The sequence below is a fragment of the Notamacropus eugenii genome, chromosome 2 (assembly GCF_028372415.1).
Source record: "Notamacropus eugenii isolate mMacEug1 chromosome 2, mMacEug1.pri_v2, whole genome shotgun sequence".
Taxonomy (NCBI): Eukaryota; Metazoa; Chordata; class Mammalia; order Diprotodontia; family Macropodidae; genus Notamacropus; species Notamacropus eugenii.
Window position 1 is genome coordinate 210,114,473 of NC_092873.1, and position 13,014 is coordinate 210,127,486.

General features: G+C 36.0%; 1 pseudogene; it reads right to left on the reverse strand.

Moving 5' to 3' along the window:
• Positions 1–11,737: 11,737 nt before the first annotated feature.
• Positions 11,738–12,424, reverse strand: LOC140522917 (G kinase-anchoring protein 1 pseudogene; annotated as a pseudogene).
• Between the last annotated feature and the right edge of the window lie 590 nt (positions 12,425–13,014).

Consider the following 13,014-nt stretch of genomic DNA (forward strand, 5'->3'; position numbering starts at 1 on the left):
ATTTAGTTGGACAGTTCCAGACAACAATGCTACTACTATAACATTCAATTCAATTCTTACTCCAGCTACCTATATTGCTCAAATCCCACAAAGTGTCAGGGGGCTTAGTGGAGTAGGCACCTTGGGAAGTCTCCCCTCTCCCCCAGTATTTCTGCCAATGCCACTTCCCCTTTCCCTCCTGAGTTTTGTATGCTGACTTCCCATCCCCACATTTGCAGGAGGGAACCCAGAGTCCTCATTACATTCTGACCTTTAAGTCCACTCCCCATTTCTATCCATCAGAAGGAGGACATGACTATTCATAAGTATTGGCTGAACAGCAAGCCATCAACTAAAATCCTTCCAGTAAAATATGCAAGAAGACAGAATGGGATAAATGCAGATACTGTAGAAGGAGAAGAGATAGAACATGGAGACTGATTGGATGTAGGTGGTGGCAAGCAAAGAATCAAATGAATATGAGATTTTAAACCTAAATGACTTGAAGGATGGTGGAATATCAATAGAAATAGGAAAGTTGGGCAAGTTTAGGAGAAGATGATGAATTCTGTCCTTAAGTGTGTGGAGTCAACACAGAATGAAGTTTCTATTGTTTTTATTCTTTCCATTCTCATTGATGTAATTATTTTGTATATTGTTTTCCTGATTCTGCTTATCTTCCTCTAAATCAGTCCATGTCCTCCTTTTTTGTCCCTATATTCTTCCTTGTCATCTTTTCTTACATTCCAGTATTATTTCATCATATGACTAGTTGTTATCCATTTTTTTTTGATCAATGGATGCTGTCTACAATTCCTTTGCGCAAAAAAGGCTTTTATAATTATTGTAGTGTGTGTATGACCTTCCTGTCCTTGATGTCCTTGGGGTATCTACTTAGAAATGGAAGTTATGAGTTAAAGGGTATGGGCATTTTAGTCACTTTTTTGGCAAAAGTTCAAATTTCTTTTCAGAATGGTTGGATCAATCACAACTCTACTGATAGCACATTAGTGTGCCTATCTTTCACAACCTTTCTATCATTGACTAACCCTATCTTTTATCATCTCTGCCAATTTGTTGGACATGACTTCAAAATTGTTTTTATTTTAATTTCATTTAGTTATTTGAAATAATCCTTCTTATATTAGGTAATAATTTATGTTATTACCTTATTTATATTTATACATAAGGTAATTTATATTACCTTATATTAAGTAATTAGGTAACATAATATAAGGTAATTTATGTTACCTTATATTAGGTAATTCTTCTTTTGAAATGGTTTGTTCATATCCTTTTCCCATGTATATACTGGGGAATGGCTTTTGATGTTTGTATATCTATATTCATTCCCTCTTTACCAGCTTAGACCACTTCTAATTTCATGGATATTATTTCCTAATACCCCTGTTGTGGTGGGCAGCAACTATTCCTTAAAGTAGTAGACATTGTTGCTTATCCTGTTAGCCGCTAAATCAGTTCCCAAAGGTCACTGGAATAATTTTACTCTAGAACTATCTTGATTCTAAAAGAGTAGACTTAATATTTTTCTTTTTTGGCTGCTCATATAGGAACATCAATATTATATGCATGCATGCTGGTATTTAGTTTTATATGTATATAAGTAGCTGGCCTTCTCCTCGGTTCTCTTGACCTACTCTTTCACTTCATTTTGGCTACACATAAAGATTATCTTATGATTGATCTTGCTATCACCCACAAATCTTCCATGTTTGTGAACTCTGACATCTCTTTATCTGGCCATGACCTTCTATTATTCCATTTCCATCCCAGTGTGTTAAGGACTCTAGTCTTGTAATTCATTCTCACTGTGACCTTCAAGCCCTCCACCCCTCAATTTTCTCCAAGACCATCACTGTCTGGAACTTTTTCCCTTCCCAATCTCAACACTCTGGTGAATCAATTCAGTACTCTACTCTCAAATTTCTTGCCTCATACTCCTATCTATCATACCTTGTCAAACTTTAATGTTAGATCACCCCTTCATCTGCCCTCTTCCATCCTACTACTAAACAGTTGGAGGAAATAACAAAACTGTTATGACTGGGTCCATTTAAGATTATGCAACATAAATTTTGGCAAGGTTATCCTTTTAAGATTCCCAAGAGATTTACTTTTCTACTCATCATGATGGCTATTCCTTTTCTTCTTACCTCTCTTCAAGAATTTCAAGGCTCCCTTTTCTCTCACAAAGAGGTACATACACATGGGAAAAAGATATGAACAAACCATTTCAAAAAAAGAATTAAAAACTATTAATTCTCTTTGCTGAGGTAAACTCATCTGTAATAAGTGGTTTACAAGCTACCTTGATCTTATCGCTTCTCATATTATCGAGATAATTGACCCCTTTATCATTTCCACTCTACCATATTCAATGTTTTTTATCTACTGACTCCTTCCAGGCTCTCTATAAACATGCATACATTTCTCCAATTCTTAAAAAAAAGTAAATACAAAACAAAACTAAACTAAAATCCTCGCATTTAATTATACCATGTCTGTTATCTATCATACAGCATTTTTTCCTCCCTTTTGTAGCTAAATTCCTTGAGAAAGCTATCTGAAATTGATACCTTCACTCTTCTAAATCCCTTGCAATCTGGCCTCAGATCTTATCATTCAAATAAAACTGTTCTCCTATGGCCTGTTCTCCACCTTGATACCACTTGATAAGGTGGTTGTCAAGGCAGCTAGACGCTATAGTGAATAGAAATCTGCCCTGAGTCAGTCTGTTGGTGATCTCATTAGTTCCATGGCTTCACTTGTCTTGTCTTTGCTGCTGATTCCCAGATCTACATATCCAGGCCTAACTTCTCTCATGAAGTCCAGTCTTACAGCATCATTGTGTTGGACATCTTGAGCATCTTAAATTCGAGATGCTTTGTGTCTAAATCTTCAATATCCAAATCTTTCCTCTGAGATTACTTGCAAGTTATATCACGTTTACCTTGTCCATGCATAGTCGTTTGCATGTTGTTTTATCAACTGGATTGTGAACTCCTTGAAGTAGGGGGTTGTTTTTTTGCCCTTCTTTGTATGCTCAGTGCTTAATACAATGTTTAATACATTACAGTGTTTTATACATGCTTTTTTGGATTATTTAAATAGGCATGCATGTGTGTGCATATATGTATATATCTGCATGTATATGTGTATCCACACAGATACACACACATACATATATGTATATATACACAGACACGTACATGTACTCACAGACATGTTACAGCTAAGTTGTATAGTGGATAGAGTTCTGGGTATATATATATATGTATATATATATATATATATATATACATATATATATATAACAGAGAGAGAGAGAGAGAGAGAGAATGAGAATCCACATTTATTCTCTCTCTATAAGTTGATTTTTATAACTTGCCTTCTCTGTCATTTAGGAGAATTAACTTTCTAAAATTTAAACACAGTGTTAACTAATTTTAATGCAGGCAAACCTCTAAAGAAGTTAATAGAATCAGTGGAAATAATTGACTATAATTTTTTCTATCACTTATACTTCCATGCTATCACACCCATAATCTACCTACTTCTTAGTTCACTCTTCGTCTTGTTTTTGTCAGAAAGTTCTGCCTCTCTCTGAAGTTAAAGTTTCATAATTTAATTCATGTGTAAGAGGTATTCATCATCCATCCTTCAGCTCTCCAAGCCTCAATTTCCTTTGACTTACTTTTTCATGTTGTCTAAGAGCCTGTGATTCATAATTGAGGGTGGCATTTAAAGATTTCCAAAAGTAAACATGGAATCCATTGAAGATTTTATTAGTCCTGTCTAATAAAAATACAGCAGTTTGAAATAAAACGGCTACGTAAGAGAGCTCCATAAATTCCTTATTTTCTTACCTACAATGACAAATTGTTAGGTGCATGCCCTCAAAGCAAAGGTTGTACCTAGCTAACTAGTACATCTTAAAAGGCTCATAATTATATTATGTAGCATGTGTAAGTTCAAAGGTCAGCAGCAATAATCAGTTCTTTTGAACATCTGTTTCTTTAAAAAAAGAAAATCTAAAAGCTCTTTAAGGTCAAAGGTCTTCAATTAAAACCCCTTATTTTCATAAAAAGCACACCCTAATTTTATTTTATTGGTGATTTTTTGTCAAGACAATCCAAAATTCGACTATATGTCTAGCTGCTCAACCCAATTAGGGTTGAGTCCCACCTCCTTATTGATAGTAATTACCAGTAAGTTTTTACATCAAATAAGTAAATTTTTATGACTTCAGCATGCACAGTGACTCTCAGTTCCAATTTCATCTTCATATGTGTAAAACGTATTCTGGATAGAGTTATTTATGATGGTCTTACCACTCTGGCTATGTTAGTTGTTGCCACACAATGGAAACTTCCCACTTATTACTGGACAAAATGCAATTTACTTGTATGTATTTTATTTGTAATATTATCAATGTGTACTTTTATTTCTTTGTTTCATTACTGGTTATTTTAGAAAGAGTTTGACAATCCTCATAAAGCAAGATGACCAAATTCCCATCCAAATAGAATTTTAGAGCTGAAAGGGACCTTTAAGAACTGAGGTAATTTGCCCAAGGTCACACATAGGAAACTGGTAAAAGGGTTAGGACTGGAACCCACTCTCTTAATTCTAATCCAACAAACCTATATGAAGTGCCTACTATGTACAAGTTCCTGAGCAAGGTGTTAGAAAAGCAAAAACAAAATTAAAAGTAGCCCCTGCTGGATTATTGGACTCCTAGTCCCTTTTCACTGTATCTTATATGTGGGGCTTTTCTCATTCCATTTTATCAACCCATCTTTTAAAAATTCAAAAGTAAAGTTAATTTATTCTCTTTTTCACTTCCTGTAGCCTGGAAAGGAATAGTCTATCACCTTTTGGCATTACTGCAGAAGTTTTAGATGTTAACCTGGATTCATCAGAGTTGCTTTTTCATGATGATTTTCCTATACTGAATATGACTTACCAACAAGTAGTTCTCATACAGTAAAGACATCACTGGATTTAAAGTCAAAGGAACTGGCATTTTGATCTCAGCTCTACCACTTGACTCTGTGACACTGAACAATTCATTTCCCTCTTTGTGCCTCAGTATAGTTACCCCTTCCAAGTGGTGACTTTCCCCATTGTGATTTTGATATATGATGGGTCAGCACAAGAAATTAAATTGGAATTTTTCAGGAGTTTTGTGGAAGCTGCTGATGAGAAGCAAAGGCCAGCCTATGACCAAATACTTAACCCAAATTTTACAGTAAGGTATTGTAAACATCCCATAAAAGGAAAAAAGAATCAGACTTCTTCTGTGGTGCAAAAGGAGGGCCAAACAATTTTCTGTGGATTTTCCAGATTGCATGGGTGCCACACATTTAGCCCCCATGATGTTGAAGGGATAACTGTATCTTTATCTGTAAAATTAAGGATTTTGAATAAATAACTTTTGTGGTTCTTTTGATCTCAAAAACGATGATCCTATTTTCATTTTTCATATAAATGCTTAGCCTTATGCTTCTTATTGATGGCCAAGATGCCTGTTTAACTAAATAAACAAAGGATTTATGATTTTGGAGGAATTTCCCTTTTTTTTCCACCTTGGAAGATTTGTGAAGAATACCAGTTTTACAGCTAAGTTATTTGATCTATTGCATTGGGTAGTTCTTTGGAAGATTAATTGGAAGATAAAGACAAAGGAATCTCATAAGATGGTCAAGTATGGAGAGGTTGTGATTTGAACCATTTGAGAGAAATCTCACATTGATGAGATCAGAGAAGAATACTGACTTGAAGAAACTCACTGAATTTGTTTGTACTTAAGGAGACCCAGTGAGTACTACCATTCAGATCACAAAAGGGCTTTCATTAAAACACCCTGTTTCTAATTGCTTAGAATCCCTAGCAATCTGACTTGGGGCTGTGTTGCTGTCTGCATTGTCCAAATTATTATAGTAGTTATAGTACCTTGGTTTGTGGAAAGACCAGGCTATATGATCTTCTAAAGGAGACTTTTCATGCATTGGAGCATCTTTTCTTATTCATAATGACAGATGTTATGAAAGATCAGTTACCATTGTCCTCTTGTGTCTGAGTGGTGATTGAGAGCTTGAGGTCTAAGAGTATCTAAAAGCAGATGGGTTAAAATAAAAAAAATCATCCAACAATCCACAGCCTAAAAGCTGGTAAGCTAAGCCTTAACAATTTAAAACAGGGTAAATGTTTTAACTCAATTTTCCATACTCAATAAAAGAGAAAAAGAACTGGGATGAAGGTCAAAAGCCAAATAACACTGAAAATTGGGTAAAGAAATTGCCATCACCAGATTGAAAACATGAGTATAATGGCACATATGAAATGGTAAGATGCTTTTTTAAAATCATAATGCAAACATTTGCAACAATCTGGGTTGTATTTTTGTCTCAGTAGTATCCTTAATTTCAAGCCTTCTACAGATGTCAAACATTCTCTTGGAGATTCTGACATATTGTTAAATATGTATCAGTTGTGTCATATCTTAAAAGAGTTCAGCCCCAGAATAAATTGGGCCAGGCAGCAATTCCTTGCAAATTTACCAGTCAACTTGCTCTACTTATTGATGACATCACTCAGCAACTCTCTTGTTTCTGAAATTAGAGTGACAGGCGGTCTTCAAAGAGGAGTCCTGCAAAATAGCTTAAATATAGATTTTCATGAAAATCAAATTTTAAAGTGGGATAGAAGAGGGGAAGAGGTGACTCATTTCTTGTAGGGCCCTTACTGTTTTCTTTTATATTCAATTCTTAGATCTGAGGCATATTAATTCACCAAGAGTACTTATTTATGTTTGAATTCCAATTTCAAATTCTAAGGTAAATTCCACAAATATTTGTTAAGCTTCTACAGTATGACACCTGTCCTCAAGGAACTTATTGTCTACTGGAAGGGCATGGGTGAAAGAAAGAGGTGAATTTGACAGGGGAGAGGAGAGACATACAACAGATACACAGATATGAATAAGAAAGGAGGCAATGGGAATAAAGGAGAAAGTGGATGAAATCCTTTAAGAAAATTTGAGGTTGGAAAGGATCCAATCATTTGGGATAAGGAAAGGCTGTGGGAAAATATAGAAACTAAGATGGGTCTTGTAGGAAAATAATTATTCTGGGAGGCAGAAATGAGGAAGGAGCATATTCAAGACAGAAGCTGGAGTCATGGATGATTTGTGAACATATGCAGAGGCCAGAGAAGTATGTCAGTTAAATTCTATTCAGTTAATTTCAATCCTAACTACTTTAATTCACCTTAATGAATTTAGTTAGACAATTATAATTCAATGGATCTGTGACCTTATCTGCAACTCTTGAGTCCTATTCTTGAAAGTGGAAAGAACAGTATGAAAATGTCCAGGTTTAGTGCAAAGAAATAGATTGCCCTAAAATGTTTACCACAAGTCCCATTTCTATGTGTATATATAAGTGTGTGTGTTAGCAATGGTTTATATTTGACCATTTAATTCCTCACAAGATTTTTCTGTGATATGTAATATTCCACTTGTTACATGAGAACACTGTAATTTAAGGGGGTATCTTCCAGATTCAACCATTTTCCCCATTTTTCTCCTCCTCTTTTCTTTTTTTCTCCTTAACCTCCTGGGAAAGTCTTACTGATACTTTTCCTAAGTGGTTACATAACCACTTAATATATAGTTTGAGATGCTTTAAAAAATAAATGCCCTTCTGACCAAAATGACCTCCCACTATGTATAAAATGTGTGGGTGTGAAATGGAGGCCTAGAGATTTGCTGGAGTAATGGTAGTAATGGCTTTTTTTCTCATCTGTCTTGTTATTTCTCTATCATTCATTGAGTAGAGAATGGGGAAGGAGGATTCAGCTTTAAATGTTTTCTTTCCTTATTTTTTCTTTCATTTTTTTTAAAAGTTTGAAAATGAGAAAATATCTTGGAATCAGGCAAGGAAGGGAAAGGTAGGGGAAATGAAAAAATCACACTGTCTTTCAGTTAATACTCATTAATCTCACATTTTATGTGAGGTGATGTGGTATTATGCCTCCTTCCTTTGTCACTCCCCACCCCCACCCCCCCAAAAAAGAATAGAACAGAGAATCACGATTTCCCCTTTCCTAATAGTGGCTCTGAATATTGACTTTGTTCATGGCCCAGGACAAATTACTGAAAGTCTCTACTTTTGTTAGCCTACGATTTCATGGATATTATGAATATTCACTAAATAAGTAGCTTAGTAAGGTTCAAGATAGAATGCAAAGAAGATGGTGACAAAGTGTCTCAAATCCAAGGAAATGATTAGGTAAATGGACACAATGCATTTTAAAAAGTCCTGTGGTTTTCAAATGCCAGGCTTGATTTTTTTTTAATCTAACTTTTGAAGGCAGAAAATGATCAGATTATATGACTCCCCTCCTCAATAATTTCCAGTGACTCCTTATTAGCTTTAGTGTCAAGTACAAACTCCCCTCTCTTATATATTTAAAGCTCTTCACAACTTGGTTCCAACTTTCTCGATTTATTATATATTATTCCCTTTCATTCACTTATGGTGAAACAAACTGAAGATCTACATGCATCTCACATATTACGTCCCACTTTTTTTTGTCTCTGTATCTTTGCATAGGCTGCTCTCCTGCCCCCTCCCCTCATATATGGAAAGTAATCTTTCCTCTCCTAAAACTCTTAGAATCCCTAGTTTCCTTCAAATTAACTCAAATGTCACCTTCTACAAGATGCCTTTCTTGATTCTCCCAGTTGCTAGGGCCTCCCTCATGAAGGTGCCCAACAATTAGTTTGCATATAATTCATGTATGCTTATAAGTATACGTGTTGTTTTTATGATTGAACATGAGTATAGATCACTCCATTTTTGTCTTTGAATTCCTACTCCATCATAATGCTTGACACGTAGTAGGTTCTTAATAAATGGCAGTGGGTAATTTTACTTAGTGGCAGTAGAGTGTAATACAGATATCCTAGAGAATGAAATCAAATGGGCCTTAGGAAGCATCACTAACAATAAGGCTAGTGGAGGTGGAAATGGAAATCCAGCTGAGCTATTTAAAACCCTAAAAGACGATGCTGTTAAATTATGGCATTCAAAATTCTAGTAAATTTGTAAAACACAAAAGTGGCTCCTGGACTTATGTTCTAATTCCAAAAAAGGGCAATGCCAAGGAATTTTTATATTATTGAACAGTTATTCTTATTTCGCATGCCAGCACGGTTATTCTTAAGATGCTGCAACAATTAACAGAAAATTAAGCTGTTTTTTTGAAGAGGTAGAGGAACTAGAGACCAAATTGAAAATATTTTCTGGATTATGGAGAAAGCAAGGGGCTTCCAGAAAAAAAAAATCTACTTTTGCTTCATTAACTACACTAAAGCCTTTGACTGTGTGGATCACAACAAAATGTGGCAAGCCCTAAAGAGACAGGAGTACTACAGCATCTTACTTGTCTCCTGAGAAGCCTGTATGCTGGCCAAGAAGCAACAGTTAGAACCAAACATGAAACAACTGATTGGTTTAAGATTGGAAAAGGAGTACACGAGGACTTGATATTGTCATATCATTTATTTAAATTGTATGTAGAGTACATCATGCAAAATACCAGGATGAATCAAAAACTATAATTAAGGTTGCTGGGAAAAATACCAACAATCTCACGTATGCAGATGATATCACTGTAATGGCAGAAAATTAAGAGGAATTAAGAAGCCTCTTGAGAGTGAAAGAGGAGAGTGTAAAAGCTGACTTGAAGTTTAGCATCAAGGCAACTGGTCCCATCACTTCCTGGCAAGTAGAATGTAACAGTAAGCACCTCAACATGCACAGGGGCCTCTGCTATTCACAGGTTCTTAGATCTGTATTCTTAAAAGGAAAGGCAACTTTTGAGGGGTTAACAATCACTTTAATCAAGCATAGGAATCATTCAGTTAATTCAGGGGAACTTCAGAGAAAATACAGAGAAATCAAAGATCAACAGACATGGCTTCCTCTGCCTGGTCATAATCAATACGTACATCACAATTCAACCGACAGATCCAACTGTCTGACCATAGTTACCAGAGAGGGAAGCACTTACATCTGGGTTTTCAAAGAGGGGAGGAGTGGGTGGCTCCCTATCACTTCCCAGAGTCCTCCTCTGGTTAAACAAACACTTCTAGTCAGTAAATCCCAAAATAAAACTTTACCCTCAGAGTATTTATACATTTTTCAGAGCCAGAGGTCATGACCCTCTGACCCAGTGTCTCAATAGAAACAACAAAAGGTAGTTGGAACCCTCCTATAAAACAACTCCCCTAATCTTGATTCCTTCAATAGACAGGTCCATCAGTGGGTGGGAAAGATCTTCTTTAATCACATTACTCAATCAGAGACACTTTTAGTAAAACAAAAACAGCAAAAGATTCTACTTTGCTTGACCTTACATAGAGGGAGAAGAAAAGGAAGCAATGTTAGATTTTATATCGTTGGACTCAAAGCTCATTGCCAATTGTGACTATAGGCATGAAGTTAAAAGCTCCTTGGAAGGAAAACTATGACAAATATGGATAGCCTCCTAAAAAGTAGAGATATCACCTTGCCAACAGATGTCCATATAGTGAAAGCTATGGTTGTCCTAGTAGTAATGTATGGCTATAAGAGTTGGACTATAACAAAGTTGGCACTGCAGAATCAATGCTTTCTAACTGTGGTGCTAGAGAAGACTTTTGAGAGTCCCCTGGAGAGCAAGGAGATCAAATCAATCAATCCTTAAAGAAGTTAATTAAGGTTATTTGCTGGAAGGTAAAATACTGGAGCTTGAGCTTAAATGCTGTGACCACATAATGACAAGCAACTTATTGGAAAATACCCTGAAACTGGGAAAGATTGAAAGCAAAAGAAAAAGAACAGGGTAGAAGATGAGGTGGATAGATCATATCATGGGAACAATGAGCATGAACTTGGACAGAGTTTGAGAAATGGTGGAGGAGAGAAGGGCCAGGTCTATGGGATCATGAAGAGTTGGACGTGACTGAGTGACTGAACAACAACTTTGTTATACCTCTGGTTTGGAATTGCCTTTCCATTTTCTCTCTGAAAGTTGATTTCTATTTCTCCCTCTTCCTTAAAAGTGGCTCAAAATTCATGCCATCTAGCAGGTTTTGTCAGACAGGTCTGATTCCCAGTCTGGTTACTTCATCATTCCACGTCTCCCTAGTACTACATCTTATATAGTTTCTGTTCCACCAAAATTGGCCAACCTGCTTATTACCATTAATGTCCCATGTTGGTGCTTTTGCACAGGCTCTTCCAAAGGCCTGGAATGTACTCCTTCCCTGCATCACTAACGATTAGAAACTTCCTTTAAACATTAGCCCAGGTATCACTTTTTTTTGAAGAGTAAATTTTATTGACTCATGAAAAACAAAAGTGATGAGAATGGACAGCAAACGGTACTGATTCACTGAATTTTTCTGGAACTCTACTTCTTTGGAATTCTACTTTCCTATATTTCACTTGAAACCAACAGAAAAATGAAGTTTTTAGATGGTTAATCAATTAGTCATTTTAGTTTTTTCTCCCAACAAAAACTGCATAGCTCAGCAGTTGTACAGCATTCAATATATACTTTTTTCAAAACCCTGAAAAGAGTGTATGTGTGTGTGTGTGTTTGTGTGTGTGTGTGTGTATGTTTGTGTGTGTGTGTGTGTGTCTTTCTGTGTGTGTGTGAGTGCTGATCTTAATGGCTGATGTGATCACCCGCACTGGTCAGACTCGGAGTTTCTTTTCCCTTTTCCACCACCCTGTTATTTTGTTAATTCTGCGTGTAATGCCTTCACTTTTGAGCTTCCTTGCTCTAAAGCAGCATGAAGTGAAGTCACCTGGAAGATTGGCTCATTTTCGATACTTTGTGATTCATCCTCTTGAAGAAGTATTTTTGTTTGATCTTTCACTTCACCTTCTTGTAACATTTTCAATAACTCAGCACTCCTTGTTTTTACTTCTTTATATTTTACCTCCCACTGAGTGATGTTATTTTTCAACTTCTGAATTTCAGCATCTTTCCTTTCAAGTCCCAGCTTTAGACTTTTGGTTTGTCCATCTTTCAAATATATCTCCTCAGGTTTTTTTTTTTTTAACTAATGTGATTTATATTTGCTTCCGACTGAAAATCTTTCAGGAACACCACGAGTGGTTTGTCTCTCGCCTGATAATTTTTTCTTTTTTTCTTTTTTATTCATACCTTTTGATAGAGGAGAATTTAATACCACGTTCCCCTCAGCAGCTTCCCCCACTCTGTCTTCCTTCTCTTTCTTGGCTAGCTGGCCACTGAAGGAGCAGCTCCTCAAGGACAACTGAGCTGGGCATGGGGTCTCTGGCTCCTCCGCCCAATGGGAGGGGAAGGCGCTGGTGTCACTTTTATGGGAAAAAATTTCCTTCATCCCTCCCTCCTCAAATCACATTGCATCCATTTATTCTGTACAGAGGGTTGTTTTTTTTCTTTTGTCTTTTTATGACAGCACATAATGACTTAGAAATAGTAGGCACTTAATGAATGCTGTTAAATTGAACTGAATTATATTGGATCATATATTTAGAACTGGAATGATCATCAAAGGTCCTCAAGCCCAACACCCTTCCCTTCTTTTCTTATTTGAAATATGAAGAAACTGAGATTAAGAGATGTCAAGTGACTTGCCCAGAGTTACACAGTTAGTATGTGTCTGAGGTGGGATTTAAATTTAGGTCTTTTTGACTCTAAGCCCAGCATTTTATTTGCTGTGCCACTGAGTGCTTTCAAATTGATATAAATATTTGTCAAGTAATTTCACACGTGTATATTGTATCTTCCCAATTGAGTTTTTATTTCTTTGAGAAAAGGAACCATATTTTCCTACTTCTCTTCTATTCATTTATAGGTTTTTTTTTAAGTGTAGGGCTGGATACATAATAGTAATTTAATAAATGTTTATGTGGATTACTTATAAGTGAATGACTAAAGCTCCTCCTTCATGGGGCTATTCATTCTACC